At 31.6% G+C, this 16,485-nt stretch overlaps 1 pseudogene; it reads right to left on the bottom strand.

The window, feature by feature from the left end:
* Positions 1–4,647: 4,647 nt before the first annotated feature.
* LOC107898029 (proline-rich receptor-like protein kinase PERK13) lies at positions 4,648–12,081 on the bottom strand (annotated as a pseudogene).
* Between the last annotated feature and the right edge of the window lie 4,404 nt (positions 12,082–16,485).

Here is a 16,485-nt window from a genome sequence, read left to right as displayed (position 1 = left end):
TGAATTTGAAAATTCACCAAAAATTGTATAAATTGAATTAGAGGTTAATTAAAGTATTAAATTAAATCCTATTGAGCCTAGTACATAGAAGAAACGGTGTAAGCAAAATAATTTCATATTATGAGATATATGAATTTTTGTGAGACAAGGTCAGATTGATTTCGGGTTCCCCTATTTTGGCTTTGGAAAATCCTCAAAAATTGTAAAAAAATAATTAGGGATTTAAATTTATATGTTTAAATTATTAATGAATCTGTTTTCAAGAGAAATAAACGGAAACATCATCCAAACCCTATACTAATAGATAATTAATTTTTAGTAAAGAAAGGTCGAAGCTGTCAAACAACAAAACAAGGATAAATTTGAAGATTTTACTGTACTTATTGGATAAACTATAATTTTTGAAATTTTTATGGTAGAAATTTATTTGATTTTAGTTTCAAAAAAATCAAGCGGATCTTAATTTAGAATTCTGTAACTCAAGATATAAATAATTTAGTGACTATAACTCAAGCGGACAACTTTGATATGAACATATAAGTAAATGATTGAATTATAGATAATGTTACATATAAGCATGTTATATACATTAAGAATGTGGAATGGAGGGGAGGAGGAGGAAAATATATATGAATATTCATCTAGCATGATTTTACATTAAAAATGGATAATTTGCATGTTTTAGGCTCAGGGACTAAATTGAATAAGAGTAAAATTTTAGGGGTAATTTTGTAAAAATGTCAAAAATGACCGAATTGCATGAAATGAACTATTTTATTGTCTAATTAATATACTGAAATAAATTATTAATATCAAGTGGGTTTAGAGCATTAATTTTGTTGTATGATGATATTATGAAGTAATTTTGTTAAATATTGATGTTAGTATTAAATTGTGAAAATAGTTAAAATATTAAGGTTTGGTATTAAATTTTTGTTTTATTAAGGGCTTTTTGATAGCCTAGGATATTTGGATAAATCACTAATTGAGGAAAATTAGTTGATTTGATAGATTAACTAGTTAAGGGACTAAATTGTAAAAGTTGCAAAAGCTAGGGTAATTATGTAAATTCAAAAAATTTAAGGGTATAAATAGTGAAATGAATTGGAACTGAAATATATGATAATTAATGAGAAATTTTATATTAGATCAAGATTCCGTAGATACTCGATAAAAAAAGGAAAATAGTGGAATAGTCCCTGAACTCCTACAATTATTACAATTCAACCCAGGTAAGTTCGTATGGTTAAACTTTAATTTTTATATATTAAATTGATGAGTAATATTTTTGTATTTATTCATATCTATTGTTGAAAGTAAAATTATTATTAAAATTATGAATTTGAATTGAATGTTCAAAATGAAAGGAACGTGGGATTGAGTACAATCGTTCTGTGGCAAAAGATGAATTGACGGTAAATGCAAAGGATGAATTGACGGATAAGACCATAACTGGGTTATGGCACTATGAACGTGAGACCATGGTTGGACCATGGCAGTGTTTATATGTAAGATCATAGCTGGGTTATGACATTCTGATGATAAGACTATAACTGGGTTATGGCACTATGAACGTAAGGCCATGGTTAGACCATGACAGTGTTTATATGTAAGACCATAGCTGGGCTATGGCATTTTGATGATAATACCATAAATGGGTTATGGCACTATGAATGTAAAGGATGAATTGACGAAAAATTTAAAGGATGAATTGACGGCAAATTACCTAAGTAAACCGAGGTTCAGCATTTGTTGCGAACTTTCATGTTTACTTTCCGTTTAGCTCTCATGAGCTTCTGTTCAGCCTTCGGGCTTTTGAAAACAATGTACTCATATCCGTAAGTCGTTCCTCGAATGGTAAGTTATCGGGAGTTGTCTTGGATGATATATGAAGAAACAGTAAAAGATGATATGTATCATGAAATGTATATATATTAATATGTTGATATGCTGATACATGAAAATTATGTAAGTTGAGACGAGTAATAAATTCAAGTGTAACATGTTGAAATAATAAGGTTATTGATATGTTTGATGCTTAGGCAAGTGCCAAATTACTGGTTGAATGGTGATATGTTTAATTATAAGGTGCATTGAAATGGTAAGTGCTCAAATGAATATGCTTGTGCTCATGAAAGAGTGGTAAGATTGAAGTTATGCAATTTCTTATGAAATGAGTTATCATGTGATTAATTCAAAAAAGGTCTATGTTTAAATGCACTAGCTCGTAGCTATAGTTAAATGATATGCTTATAACTGGTGTGTTATGCACATGGAATGAGTGTGGGAAGTAAAGAAACGCAAATGAAAATAAAGAAATTTTGGAAGAGTTAAAGTTGTTTAAAATTCCTACTATGTTAGGAATAATATATATATAGTGATACTGTAGATTTATTCACTTAGTGAGCTATTAAATATAACTTCATGAGTATTGAGGTATCAATATTGGATTATTCTTGATTAAAGTTATACGAGCTTACTAATCATTCATTACTTATGTATTTGTTTTCCTTTACTTTTCAGATTATCGGAAGCTCGATTGGGTTGGAAGCTTGTCGAAGTTGTATCACACTATCCATCGGTTCTATCGGTACTTTTGAATGTTTTGATTTTGGTTATAATGGCATGTATAGATTGACATAGAATTAGGTGAGAAATATGGCTTGTAAAATGACCTATTTTCATCCACACAGGCAAAGACATGGGCTTGTGTCTCAACCGTGTGTGTGACACACGGCCAGGTGACACGGCCGCGTGTCATTTGTATCTTAAATTTGCAAAAAATTGAATACTCACATGGGTACGGACACGGGCTGAGGCACGACCGTTTATCCTTATTTCGAATGACCATAGAGCCTAAGACATGGGCGTGCCGCCAAAACGTGTGAGTCACACGGCCTGGCCAGCCGGCCGTGTGACCCATGTAGTGTTAAAAATTTTAAATATTTTTCGAAAATTTTCTAAGTATTCGACTTAGTCCCTGTTTCTAATACGTAATTTGGGCCTCAAGGGATTGTTTAAGGGACAATATGTATGGTTTTGATTGGTTTCTAATATGAATGCTAGATGAAATGAAATCTCTAATAATTAATTTATAAACTCCGGCAATGCTCCGTAACCCTATTCTGGTGACGGATTCAGGTTAGGGGTGTTACACTCCAAATGGGGTAGCTGGACATGAGGGAGGAAGATGACAAAAGATGTCATCCTTTCTTTCTTTTATTCAATTAAAAAAAAGTCAACAAGTTAACATTCTAAGAAAATATAATCTCTCGTGTGGTCTATATGTAAAAATCCAAATCCAATGGCTCCAAATAACTCTCACATATCAAATACCTCATAATATGATATTTCAAATATAGTTTCCATGAAAAATGACCAAAATGCTCATTATGTGGTAAAATTGCATTTTAGTCCTTTTTTTTGTCTCATCACTATTCTTTATTCCATTTAAGACACTTCATCTTTCAAAATTCCTTTAGTTTATACTTTTCAACCATAATTATTAATTATCCATACATAAATTTGCATTCATGACCTTTCTCGATAAAATTGAAAATTTTATGGTTTGGTCCCTAAACCTTCATTTTTATTCAATGCAGTCCAAAAATTTCTTTTGCTTGCACTTATATACTATTCTGATCATATAGTAGTTATTTAATGCCTTTTGCAACTTGTCTTTTCACCATTGGGCAATTTGCACCATAAGTCCGTATACTTTTCAACTTTTCTAATTTAGTTCTCGAATTGACTTCTATCAAATTAGTACTCAACCCGAGTCATCCTTATGCTTCACAGTCATTATTAACTCTGATTTCCTCAATCTGATCAAATCACACCAGTGTCCTCAACTTTTCCAACTTTACAATTTAGTCTCATTTGTACTAAGATCTCACATTCACAATTATTCTCTCAAATTTCCTCTTCTAAAAATCAAAATAACTCTTTAAGGCTCCATCTAGAATACCTATCTTCAAATTCTCTTCTATATTTTATTGTACTAAGTCTTAGAACAATACCACTTATTATACGAAAAATTTGGGATGTTACATCTGATTTACAAGTTGTAGTAGGATTAAAATTGATAAGGAAAAAAAATTAGAAGTTTTAAGAGTGGTTTATTAAATTATCTTCAAGTAAGGGCATTTATATAGAAGATAAGATCTGAATTCCAGTTATTGTTCGATATATATAGAAATGTGTGATTTTTTTTAACAATATCATTATAAGTTTTGATCATATCTGTTCTTTTTGACACAGCGTCTAAAACAACTCATAACCTCTCCCCAACCCATAAATAGGAGGATAATGTGCTTAATTTCCAAAGACAATGAACAAATATTCTCTCCAACAAAACAAGAAAATGATAGAAGGAAATGGTGTCACCCACCAGAAAGTTGGATTAAATTGAACTTTGATGGTGATTTCCTGGAGGCAAATAATCTAAATGTTGTGGGAATTGTTCTAAAAGCTATATTTACAGCAAATCATAAATTGAAAATGCTGATCAAAATATTAATAAATAATTTGATAAATATAAAATATTGGTGGTCAAATTGTAAAAAATTCAAAAGTCTAGTAACCAAAATAAAAATTAAAAAAATAAATAATAAAAGCTATAATCTTATCTACACTTAAATTAAAAATTTCAATAGTTAAATGAACAAATTCAAAACCTATAAAAGTAATTTACTTTCTTTTTAAGAACGTGCTTAATCATTTTTCAGTTTGCCTCATTCTTTTACATTGAATATACATACAATTTTCTTTTTGTCTAAAATTTTCGGTGTTGGATAATTACATTAGGCTTTGACTAAATTCGAAGTCAAGCAGAGTAGGACTCCCTTAAACAAATGGCACATTCTTGTTTTCTCTGTCCATAAGACTCGAATCGGAAATTTTACTGAAATGGATATTGAGCTTCTTACCGTTCTTACTGTCCAACCAAACGTCGTTTGAGAGCAATTTTTATCATTCAAAACTAAACCCAACTTTGAGTTAAGTAACTCTAGAGAAGGATCACTTTTATCTTTCCCCAATGCTCAAAATTACAATTTCAAAGGGAATTTAAGTAAAAGGGCATTTCTACATTTACAAAACAAATGCCCTGCAAAAAACACTCATTAACATTTTAACCCAAAAATAATCGACCATCATTTGAAGCGACTGCCGCTGCAGTTCCCCGATGTGCCATTGTCACTATATCCACTACCATTTTTTTTAATAGGTTGAAGCTCTGATTCGCCGCTCGTAAATTCGCTTGAACTACATTCGGACCTCCATGAAGGTTGTCCACGTGATATTTCTCTTGAAGTGAACTCGTCACTGTAAACGTCCGATTCCGAGCTGTTGTCACTACCAAGTGCCATCCTCCTGAAGTTCAAAATTTCTTCACTATACTTGGCAGAATCATAAACAGTGCTCTGACCGACTTTTACCCCATTTGTTAGATCAGATCCATCAAAGTCCAATGCTCTTACCACCTGTTTACGAGTGTGAGATATAAGTAGATGCTCGACTGGATACTTTTTGAATGAATCTAAATATTTATATTCAGCCCCTCAATTACATGAATCGGGTTGGTTTTGAATCAAGTTAATTTAAATTAGATATACCTACATTTTAAATTTTTTGTTGTTTTAGTTTTGGCCAATTTCGAGTCTCAATCATCTTAAGTTCTACTTTGAGACTTAAGTTATTTTGGGTTTTAAATTATTTATGGTTTGAATTGTTTCAGGTTAGGTAGTTTAGGTTAGGGTTGTTTCATTTTCAGAGTAGCTCCATCTTGTTTCCATTTCTAGTTTAGGTTTGAGTCTAAGGCTTTTTAAGTCGAGTTATTACGGGTTTGGATAATTTCGGTTTCAATCGCTTAAAGTTCAAATCATTTCAAGTTTCTTGTTCAAATCTTTTCGTATTTGAGTTACTTTTATTTAATTTGAATTGGATAAATTCAAAATTTTAAATATTTTGTTGTTTCAGTTTTGTCCAGTTTCGAGACTCAATCTTCTTAGGTTTGGGTTTGAAGCTTTAGCCATTACGAGTTCTGGTCATTTTGGGTTTGAATTATTTTAGTTTCTGGAGCCATTTCAAGTTACGGTTTGAGGCTAGGGCTTTTCAAGTTCAGATAATTTTGGTTTTGATCATATAGGGTTTGAATCATTTCAAGCTTCTTGTTCGAATCATTTAGGATTTGGGTTATGTTGGGTTCGATTTATTTTGGACTTGTATCATGTCAAGCAAAAATTGTTTAACCTTTTATGATCAAATTGGGCTAAGTTTAATTTCAAGTTTATCGAAATGAATTTTTGAACTTGATTAATTTATCTATATCCCATACTAATGGATATGCATAGAATATTATTGTCAAATAACGAAGTTTTACGAGATATGAAGAATTAGAGCAACAATTAGTGGCGAAAGTTTAAATAATAATAATAACAAAGAAAATATCAAAGTTCGTTAACATTACCAACGCCATGCGAGGCCGTTTTGTGGCGGAATGCCGCACACAAGCGGCGGCTGCCTCGATCATCATTAATACCTCACTCTCTACGTAACGCTTTTCAAGCCTTGCATCAATTATTTCACTAAAATCACTAGTTTCAAGGGCTTGAATGAGGAGAGGTCGTGCCTGCCAAAAACCATGATAACATTGGCTCAATTGAAAAAGAAAACAAAGAAAATACACTAATATAAAAAAAATAACTGGTTATGTTACGGTTTTGATATCATTATTATGTTCAAGTTTAGGACTTAGTCCTTATAATTTGACATTATTTTTGTTCCGTTGTCTAAATAATTAATACCGCTAACTATTTTGATTAAAATGTTAAGGTAGAACTTTTTTGTATATAACACTCTCGACTCATCAAGCTGATATGATTTCTTTTAATGTGTTGAGTGGGGTGTCTTTAAGAAAAATTTATGTCAATATTTTGACTAGAATAGTTAACATTCTTAACTAGTTTGACTAATTGACGGTATTATAAAAGTAAATGGATCAAATTATACCAAAAATTTACCAATATACATGTTATGGAGACCGGTGTACAACTTTAGAGAGAAAGCAAAAGTCAATGGTGTTATTAGATTCAGATCCATACCCATTCGACCAAACTTTCATCACCCAGAGGCTGAGTCGGATCAACAGGTTTTCGACCCGTTATAAGTTCTAAAAGCACAACTCCAAATGAGAAAACATCAGATCTATCCGTCAACTTCCCACTTGATGCATACTCTGGCGCCAAATACCTGAAAGGCAAATGAAATCACTAATTATAATATGTAGTATGAAATAAATAGAAATAGAACGAGTCTTAGCTCGACTGTGACCATTACTGTTACAACAAGTTGGAAGTTATGGGTTTGAGCATGCTTAAGCTCGTAATGTCCTCCAATTTAGTTAGTTTAGGATTTGGGGATTCATAGATAATTGAATATTTGTATTGAAAAAATGAGCAAGTAGTAGTCAAATTATGGTTTTGATCTCTCTACTATTCTCATATTTGAGATATAATCATTATACTTTAATTTTACCATTTACTTTTATAATATTATTAGTTAATCCGAACAATTATCTATTATAACTAAAATGCTTATGTGGATTTTTCTTAAAAGTACCCTTCCAATAGAAAAAATACATATCAGTAAGATGAGTTGGAAGGCTTTTCTTTTAAAAATAAATCAACATTAGCACTTTAACTAGAATACTTGATGGTGTTAACTAGTTAGACTATCTAATGGCATTATAAAAGTAAAAAGATTAAAAGTATAATCTTTTTAATACAATGTCTAAACTATACAGCTCCACAACTTCCAAGTTGAATGCAACAAGCTTAAGCTCAACATAAAATTCTGGGCTCAAGCTCGATCAAACATCAAATCTCTAAATTCTAGCTTTGCTAAGACATAATCGAGCTTGAGTAGCTTGATCTTAAACTCTTTCTATATAACAAACTTAAAAATGTAATTTCATAATATAAAGACATCATAAAATGAAAAGCTTAATTATGCTCACAAACCGTTCAAATAAAGTATTATGGTGCTCGAGTTACTCAAGCTCAAGCTTGATACGATAATTATTGAATTAAACGTGAATTTTTCTTTCTTTTTTAATCAAACTTAAATGAATTATAAGAATGAGTATCTGATTTACACCGACATATAAATTAAAACAATCTCAACTATTGAAAAGCATGACCTACCCGAATGTTCCCATCACACGAGTTGAAACATGGGATTGACTAGAATCATTAAGTCTGGCAAGTCCAAAGTCTGCCACCTGTAGAATTTTTTTTGTTTAATTACAATGTAAGGCCTTCAATTTTAAAAAATTTGAATTTGAGAAAAAATAATTAAATTATTTCAAAGGTGCATGAGGGGAAGAGTTCATTGCCTGTGCTTCAAAATCGTCTTCCAATAGAATGTTTGCTGACTTAATGTCCCTATGGATAATTCTTGGATGACCTGAAAATATATCCATAAGGAAGATAAGCATAAAACAAAATAAAAATTAATACACTAGTTACAAGTCAACAACCCACAACCATAGTAATTTCTTTTTAAAACAATCCCATTAGAAGTTTTGGTTATATCAGATCTTTTTGACAAAATGCCTAGAACTACCAATAGTTTAGTCCCTCCCCAACCCATAAATAAGAGGATAATGCGTTTCAGCGCACTCAAATCCACATCCTCCTGCATCGGCAACAATAACCATAGCAGTCGAACTAAGACTCAATTCACCACAACCATAGTAATTTTTGTACAGTTAAATAAGCTCTTAATCTTTTAACTTATTACCTAAGTAAATCTTTAAGATAAACCAATATTTCACTTGAGAATAAGGGCTTCCTTAGGTATAATTCAAAAGATAAGGGCTTATTTAGACTACAAAAAAGTATAGGGCTTATCTAAATAAGACAATATACTTTAGGGGGCTTTTTAATATTGTAGACACTTGAAAACTTCAAGGTCAAATTATGGTTTTGATCCTTTTGCTATAGTTTAATTAGGACTTTAATCCTTATACATTAATTTTGTACGAGGTCTCTCTCCTTTTATAATGTCTTAACTTAGTTCAAATAGTTAACTATTCAGATTAAAATGTAGGTATAGATTAATAAGAAAAGTTGGCATAATAAAGTGTTTTATAATTCTGAACTAAAGAGACTAAATCCTTAACTTTAGCATAATAAAGGGACCAAAACCAGAATTAAGTAAAAAACTAAACTATGATCATTTTAATAATTGAAAAAGAAGAAAATGAATAGATACATACAATCCTCATGTAAGTATGCCAAACCCTTGGCTGCTCCTATTGCAATCTTCATTCTTTGGGCCCATTCAAGCACTGGCATTCCTTTACCTGGTGGTGCACAATGATTTCCCAATATTAGAACCAATCATCATAGTTTTAATTGGATAAATTTTTACTATGATCCCTTTATTATATTCAAATATGGCGTTTCAATCCTCTAGTACTTTTATAACGTCATAAGTTAATTTAAATAGTTAATCATTTTGTACAAGGGTGATTTTTGAAGAAAAATCCATGTCGATATTTTAATTAAAATAGTTATCTTTCTTAACATCATAAAAGTAGAAAACCAGATTACACCAAAATAAAATACAGAGATAATCCAGAATTTGAGTATAGTAGAAGGATCAAAATTGCAATTTAACCCTTTTTTTATTTGGGAAGTAACCAATTATCTTACCATGCAAATGATGTTCAAGGGTTTTATTTCTCACGAAATCATATATTAGCAGCCTTTGATTCTCAGATATGCAGTATCCAACCAAAGAGACCAAATGCCTATGATGAATACGGCTTATGATCTCAACTTCGGCCTTGAACTCTCGTTCGCCTTGCCCATTACCTACCTTCAATCGCTTAACGGCCACAAACCTCCCGTCGGGCATACGACCCTTGTACACGCACCCGAACCCGCCCTCACCAACAATGTTGTCACGAGCGAACCCGTCGGTCATTTCCATCAACTCTTCGTACGTGAAGAATGTCTTGGAACCGGCTATGATACCCGATTCTGGACCGTGGTAATTATTCAATCTTTGAGTCTCCGAACAGTTCACCAAAGTTGAATCCAGGCCATCAAGTTGAGGATTATAGCAGGCCGCATCTGCATAACTAAGATGATTGTTAAATTAAATCGAAACAATTAAAGAAAAAAAGGGTTAATTCCACTAGAAGCCCCAAACTATGGATCAAATTATAAGGCAGAAGTTTTCAAAGTATCGTATCAATTAGGTTCTTCTACAAGCATAGCTATTAACTTTGATGCTAAATGTTAGTTTAGAGTTGATGGGACATGATCAAATTTTTAACACATTTCTACCTATTGGCATATTGAATCTAACATGTTAAAAAATAAAATAATCCCCTTAAAATTTAATGATATAATCTATTTTCATAACATGGCATCCCCAAACTATCCATTCGGTAGGTATACACATGTTTATAGTTTGATCTACAGGAGTGAAGCCAGAAAATTTGTTAGGGGTCGAAGTTATTTGGCATATGTTTACGAGAGTTAAAAATGTAATTTCATCAATTTATTAACTTATAAATTTATAATTTCTAAAATATTAAATAAAATATTTTTCAATTTAAAGGACCAAAATATAATTTTACCGTATACTAATTTATAATTTTATAAAACTTAAAAGAGTCAAACATATATTTTTCTATTTTAATGGAATCAATGACTTTACCAATCCTGTATAAGCCAACATTTAATACTTAAAACCGATATTAGGTTAACGAAAAAATATTAAAATGTATTATTTTACCTGATTTCACTTCAATATTAGTAGGTGGCGGCGTGGAGGCTTCTTTCTTTTTCCCTTTTTTCCTCACTAAGAAAAACAAGGCAATGAATGCTACGATGAAAAAAGCCCCTACCACCGTTGCATCAATCATAACATCATATTTAGCGTTTTTCGGAATAGAATGTCCTTTTTGATCATTAGGGCCACCTTTTGAAGGGGGAGAAGCGCCGATTGCATTAGAGGAGCTTTGCGGTGGGCTTGGTGGACGAATAGCTGACGCGTGAGGAGAAAGTTCCGCCAATGTTTTAGTGACAACATTTGGTGCTGGGGATGAAAATGCAGGTGAAGGATATAGTGATTTTGAAGTTTCGGAAGATGGTGGTTGTGGTGGACTAGTTGTCAGAAGAGGTGGGGGAGGAAGGGGTGATTTTCCCGACGGAGATTGTGGTGAGTTCCTAGAAGAGCTATCTGAAGGTGGTGATGATTTTTGCTTAGGAGGAGGAGGTGATGAAGGTGATAATGATTGTTTCTTAGGAGGTGGCGGTGATGGTGACGGTGAAAGAGGTGATTGTTTCTTCGAAGGGGTAGGAGATGAAGGTGGTGGAGTTTGTTCCTGAGGAGGAGGAGGAGAAGGAGGAGGAGGAGGTGAAGGTGGTGGTGATGATGATGATGATGGTGGTGGTGATGGTGAAGGAGGTGATTGTTTATTAGAAGGATTAGGAGGTGTCTCCGGCGATGGTGACGACGTAGGGGGTGAACTCTTTTTCGGCGGTGGCGAAGGTGGTGATTGGTCAAACGACTCGTTGTTTGAAGATGATGAAGATGCTTTTTTATTAGAAACATCATCACCAGCACTCGGCGGTGAAGGGCTCCAATTCGACGGTGGCGTTGAATTACCATCTTTCGATTCTTCATTTGATTTTGAGTCTTTTGATGGTGACGGAGGAGAAGGGCTTGACGTATTGTTTTCAAGCGTCAACGACTCCTTCAACTCCGACATTTCTCCTCTTCCTCTCTCTATGCTAAAAAGAATCCTGCTGTAATTTTCTTTCTGGTTTTTCTCTTCGTTTTCTTTTTCTACCACATAATCTTACACCAAAAAATTAATCTTTTTCAAAAAAGAAAATCAAATTAACGTAGGTCTAATGTGAAAAACAAAACTATGTTTATAATTCTAGTAACCTTACAAATCCCTATTGACTCCATTCTCTTTCATCAACTTTCATCAACAAAAACCAGAAAATCAAAGGAGAAACATAAAACCCTTTTCTCTTTTTTTTAAACACTCCCAAAAAGAAAAAAAATAAGTTGAAAAATAGGGTAAAGAAAAAAGGTGGCAGAAATAGATGAAGAACAAGAAAAGAAGGTTTAAGAAAAATACGCGTAGAAAGGAAAAATGAAAAGAGAAAATGTAGGGAATTTAAGGGGAAATAATAATAATTGTAAATGTATAGTTATTAGTTGTTGCAAGCGACGATGGTTTTCGTACAGCTGCTCCTCCTTTTTTTGATATTCATCTTCCTTGTCTTTCGGCTTACCGCCCAACTTATTCGCTTCTAAATTATAATTGCTCATAATATCACATATAGATTGTGATTAGAGGACTACATGTGCCGTCCAGGCACAATCAAAATTTTAGCCTGCTTGAGTTTGAAAAATGCTCAATTTCAAGTATGGTTTCGCCCGCTTGTATTAACTTTTTCTGAATTATTTTTTTAAAAATATAATACGTCAAAAATATTAAAAATATTAAAATAAATGTTTTCTGGTAAATTGAAAATAAATTATAAAAAAAATGTATACTTAAATAACACTAAGATAAGTGCAATTTAACAAGCAAACGCCTCTAAAATAGTAACAAAATTAACAATAAAATAAGATATTTACAATATTCAAACAATAACAACAAAAATAATAAAAACATAATAGTGAAATGGTAGCGACATGGTGAGAAAACAACAAGAAAATAACAGCAAAACAGTAAAAAAAAAACAAGAAAACATAATTTTTTGAGGGGAAAATTCGGGCCAGGCTCAGGCTAAAAAAGCCTTACTCGAGGCTCAACCCGTTTTCTAAACGGGCCTTATTTTTTTGCCTAAGCCTATTTTTTAGACATATATTTTTATCCAAACCCTACTACTTTTCAAGCGAGCCTTCAGGTCGAACCAAGTGGTCCGATTCATGGATAGGTTTAATTGTGATTTCCTAGGATAGGAAATTGCTTTCACAATATATATATATGTAAGATCGGAGGTGTTCATGGTTGGGTGTGATGGAATTCAATTTAACTCCGATTCATATATAATTGTTGAATTCCGATTCGATTTGAAATATGTGATTCAAATTTTACTTAAGATCACCCATATTGTAAAGGTATAAAGATAAATTTAGCACCTAATGTTTACCTATTTTGTCACTTTAGCCCTCAATTTTTAAATTTTAGCTAATTTATTTTGTTTTGGAAAAAAAAAGATTGAACGGATAAAATTTTAATGGTACTAATGTGGCAACTCGCGCAACAGTTTACATGTTGAATTTTTTGATTTTTTAATAATTTGTATATATTAAATTTTTATTAAGTACATATGAGCTACCATGTAAGTTACCACATCATTTTCGTTTAAATTTTAAAGGTGCAACCAACTTTTTCATCTTAAAAAAGTAAATTAGACTAAATTTTAAAGGTTAGGGGTCAAAATGATAAAAATAAAAGTTTAAGTGCAAAGAGATAAAATGAATAAATATTAAAAACTAAATTTATTATTATGCCATTTGTAAATCACTATTCCAAATTTGAAAGTACGCTTTTTTTTTATTTAAGATTTAGTAATTAGATATAACTAAATTTTGGCACACATGGGTGGAGAAAATATGTAAAAAATATATTTATTAAAAGGTTATGTAAAAATTAAATGAAGTTTTTGTTGAAATAATAAACTTGAAGAATTAAAAACCATAATTTTTTTAGGTTAAAACCTTTTTATGTATTAATTTTTATTGATTTTATATAAAATGTAAAAAAAATACTTTTACGATAATATAACTTACTTTATAAAAAAGCTATAAATAGAGGTGTAATCAAGCCAAATCAAGTCTGAATACTACTAAGTTCAAGCTCAACTCAAAATTCGGAACTTGATACTTAGCTCAAGCTCAAACGGACATGTGTTTTTAAGTTCAAGCTCAGCCTGAGATATAATTGAGCTACTTGAGCTTGAGATTGACCTCGATTAAGATTGTTTACCAAACTTGTACTGAAGCTTGAACTCTTACTCAACCCGATAATTAAGCTTAGGGTTAATAATTTATATTGAGGGGAATAATGTAATTTAATAATATAAAAATATAAAAAAACTCGATAAGGCTCATGAGCCGTTCGAGACAAGTATTACTAAGCTGAAATCCGACTTGGTCGATAGCTCGAGCTCGGCTCAATAATTATCAAATTGAGTTAATTTTTTTCAAGTCAAACTCGAATGGCTTGCAAGCACCAATATTTTATTTACACCCTTAGTTATAAGCATAAAAACTACAACTCCACAAAATCGACCAACAACGGCCAACACAAAGAGTGATACAACAAAAACAGCTGAGTCCACACCCAACAATAGACTTCACACAGCATGCAACGTCTTAAGTCGAGAACTTGCAACCACCTTCCCATGAACACAAAAAGTTATTCTATCCTCGTTAACACCATGTAACCATTTTGCGAGATTTGAGCAAGCATATAGTGTGTTAATATCATATTTAAGTTTAGATCAAATCTGGCTGAACCTATAAGCACTTCTACTTGTGATGTACTTTTTGAATATATTTATATATATAGTAATTATTTGATATACCGTATGGAGTTTTTTAGATGTCACAAGCAGGTTGAATGTGTGACAAGTATCACATTTATTTGTTCTTTATTATTTTACTACACCCTATTAGTTACTTGTCATTCACAAAACTTGTTTGTGGAGTCTAAAAAATTTCATAAGCGAGGTGAAGCCAAAAACTTTTTATTGGGGAGGGGGTGGTATTGAATAAAAAAATTTAGAAGGCCAAAGTATATTTTTACCATTTAATTAACTGCCAATTTCACAAGTTTAAAGGACTAAAAAATAAATTTTACCAAACCAATGGGTGACCAAGGCCTTTGTGACTCTTGATGTCACCTCTGTCCATATGCGGTGTATGAGATAATTTTTCATATTATATTGATGTACTTATAAGGTGATGTACAAAACTTGTGTCTTCTTCAAAACATATTAATAATTTTTAAAGTTAACAATATAGGTAAATTAAACTCAAGTTCATTAAATTATTAGTAAGTTTATATATTGGTCACTCAACTTCAAAAAGTTACAAAATGCTCATTGAACTATTCAAAAGTTTTTATTTAAGTCATTAAGCTGTTAAATTTTTTTTTTAAAGTTCGGCTAGTGAGCTCCAAGCGATGATTCGGTAACTAGTACAGTGGATCAATACTTATCAACAAGTAGAAGAACATAACATAGATCCAAGTCAATCTGATGGTTAGTGTTGGAGAACGAAGAAAAAGTTATTTGGATTTTGGTTCATAAATTCGTGACATCAAAGTTGTTTAATGAAAAAAAAACCTAAACTGTAAAATAGAAGGAGAATGAGAGCTTTGGATTGGTGCAAGCAATGCAAGTAGAGAAGGCTATATAAAAAATGATTTTAAGAATCCAATGACTTAAATAAAAACTTTTAGTGACTATTTTGTAATCCTTTGAAGTTGAGTGACCAAAACATAGATTGTTAATATAATGTTTTTACTTTTTTTGAAAGAAAGCTTTTTTTTTTTAATTTTTGTGAATCACAATAACAGGCAATGCCCGAGCAACTAATGTGACTAATTTAATTCGAACCTAGACCACACTTGGGACGGTGAGCACCATCGACCATCAAGCCATGACATGATGTTCAAAGTAAACTTTTAATATAATATAAATATCAAATTTGGGGCTATTATAAATGTTTTTGATAATGTAGTATCCATTTCCATTAGAACAAATTAGTGAAGGTTCAACTAATTGAAGTGATTGTGTACTATAGCCCTATTCTCCTATTTTTAAAAACATATTTGTGTGTTTGTGTTCATTCATTTAAACTAATGAATTTATTCCTGAACATTAAATAAATATTTAACATGTTTGCGAATAATTAAAAATATACTAATGGATAATAAATACATATATATTGAAGTGGCACACGAGTCGTCACACTAACATTGTTAAAAATTTAATGTTTTAGTCAACATTTTTGGTAAAAGCACCATGAAGGCCCCTGTACTATGAGTCAGGTTGCATTTTGCCCCTTTACTCAAAGAATGAGCAAATTTGTCTTTATACGTTAGATCAAAAGACAAACTAGTCATTTCTCTTAAAAATTTAATCTATTTTTACTATTAAAACTGGTATAGGTGATGATATAACCAGGCACTCACATGTTGTACAACACACAGGGACGAATTTTAAAAATAAAAATAGATGAAATTTTTAATAGAATGACCAATTTGCTCTTTTATCTAACGTACAAGAACTAATTGCCCATTTTTGAGTAGAGAGCAAAATGTAATCCAACTTCTAGTACAAAGGTCTGCATGGTATTTTTACCAGCATTTTCGTTAAAAAAGTTATTCGACTCTTTTTGAAAGATCAACGATCAACTTTAATTTAAGAC

This window comes from Gossypium hirsutum, chromosome D04 (assembly GCF_007990345.1).
Source record: "Gossypium hirsutum isolate 1008001.06 chromosome D04, Gossypium_hirsutum_v2.1, whole genome shotgun sequence".
In the NCBI taxonomy this organism is placed as follows: Eukaryota; Viridiplantae; Streptophyta; class Magnoliopsida; order Malvales; family Malvaceae; genus Gossypium; species Gossypium hirsutum.
The sequence above is the reverse complement of the archived record's forward strand: the minus strand, read 5'-3'. Positions and strand labels throughout refer to the sequence as shown.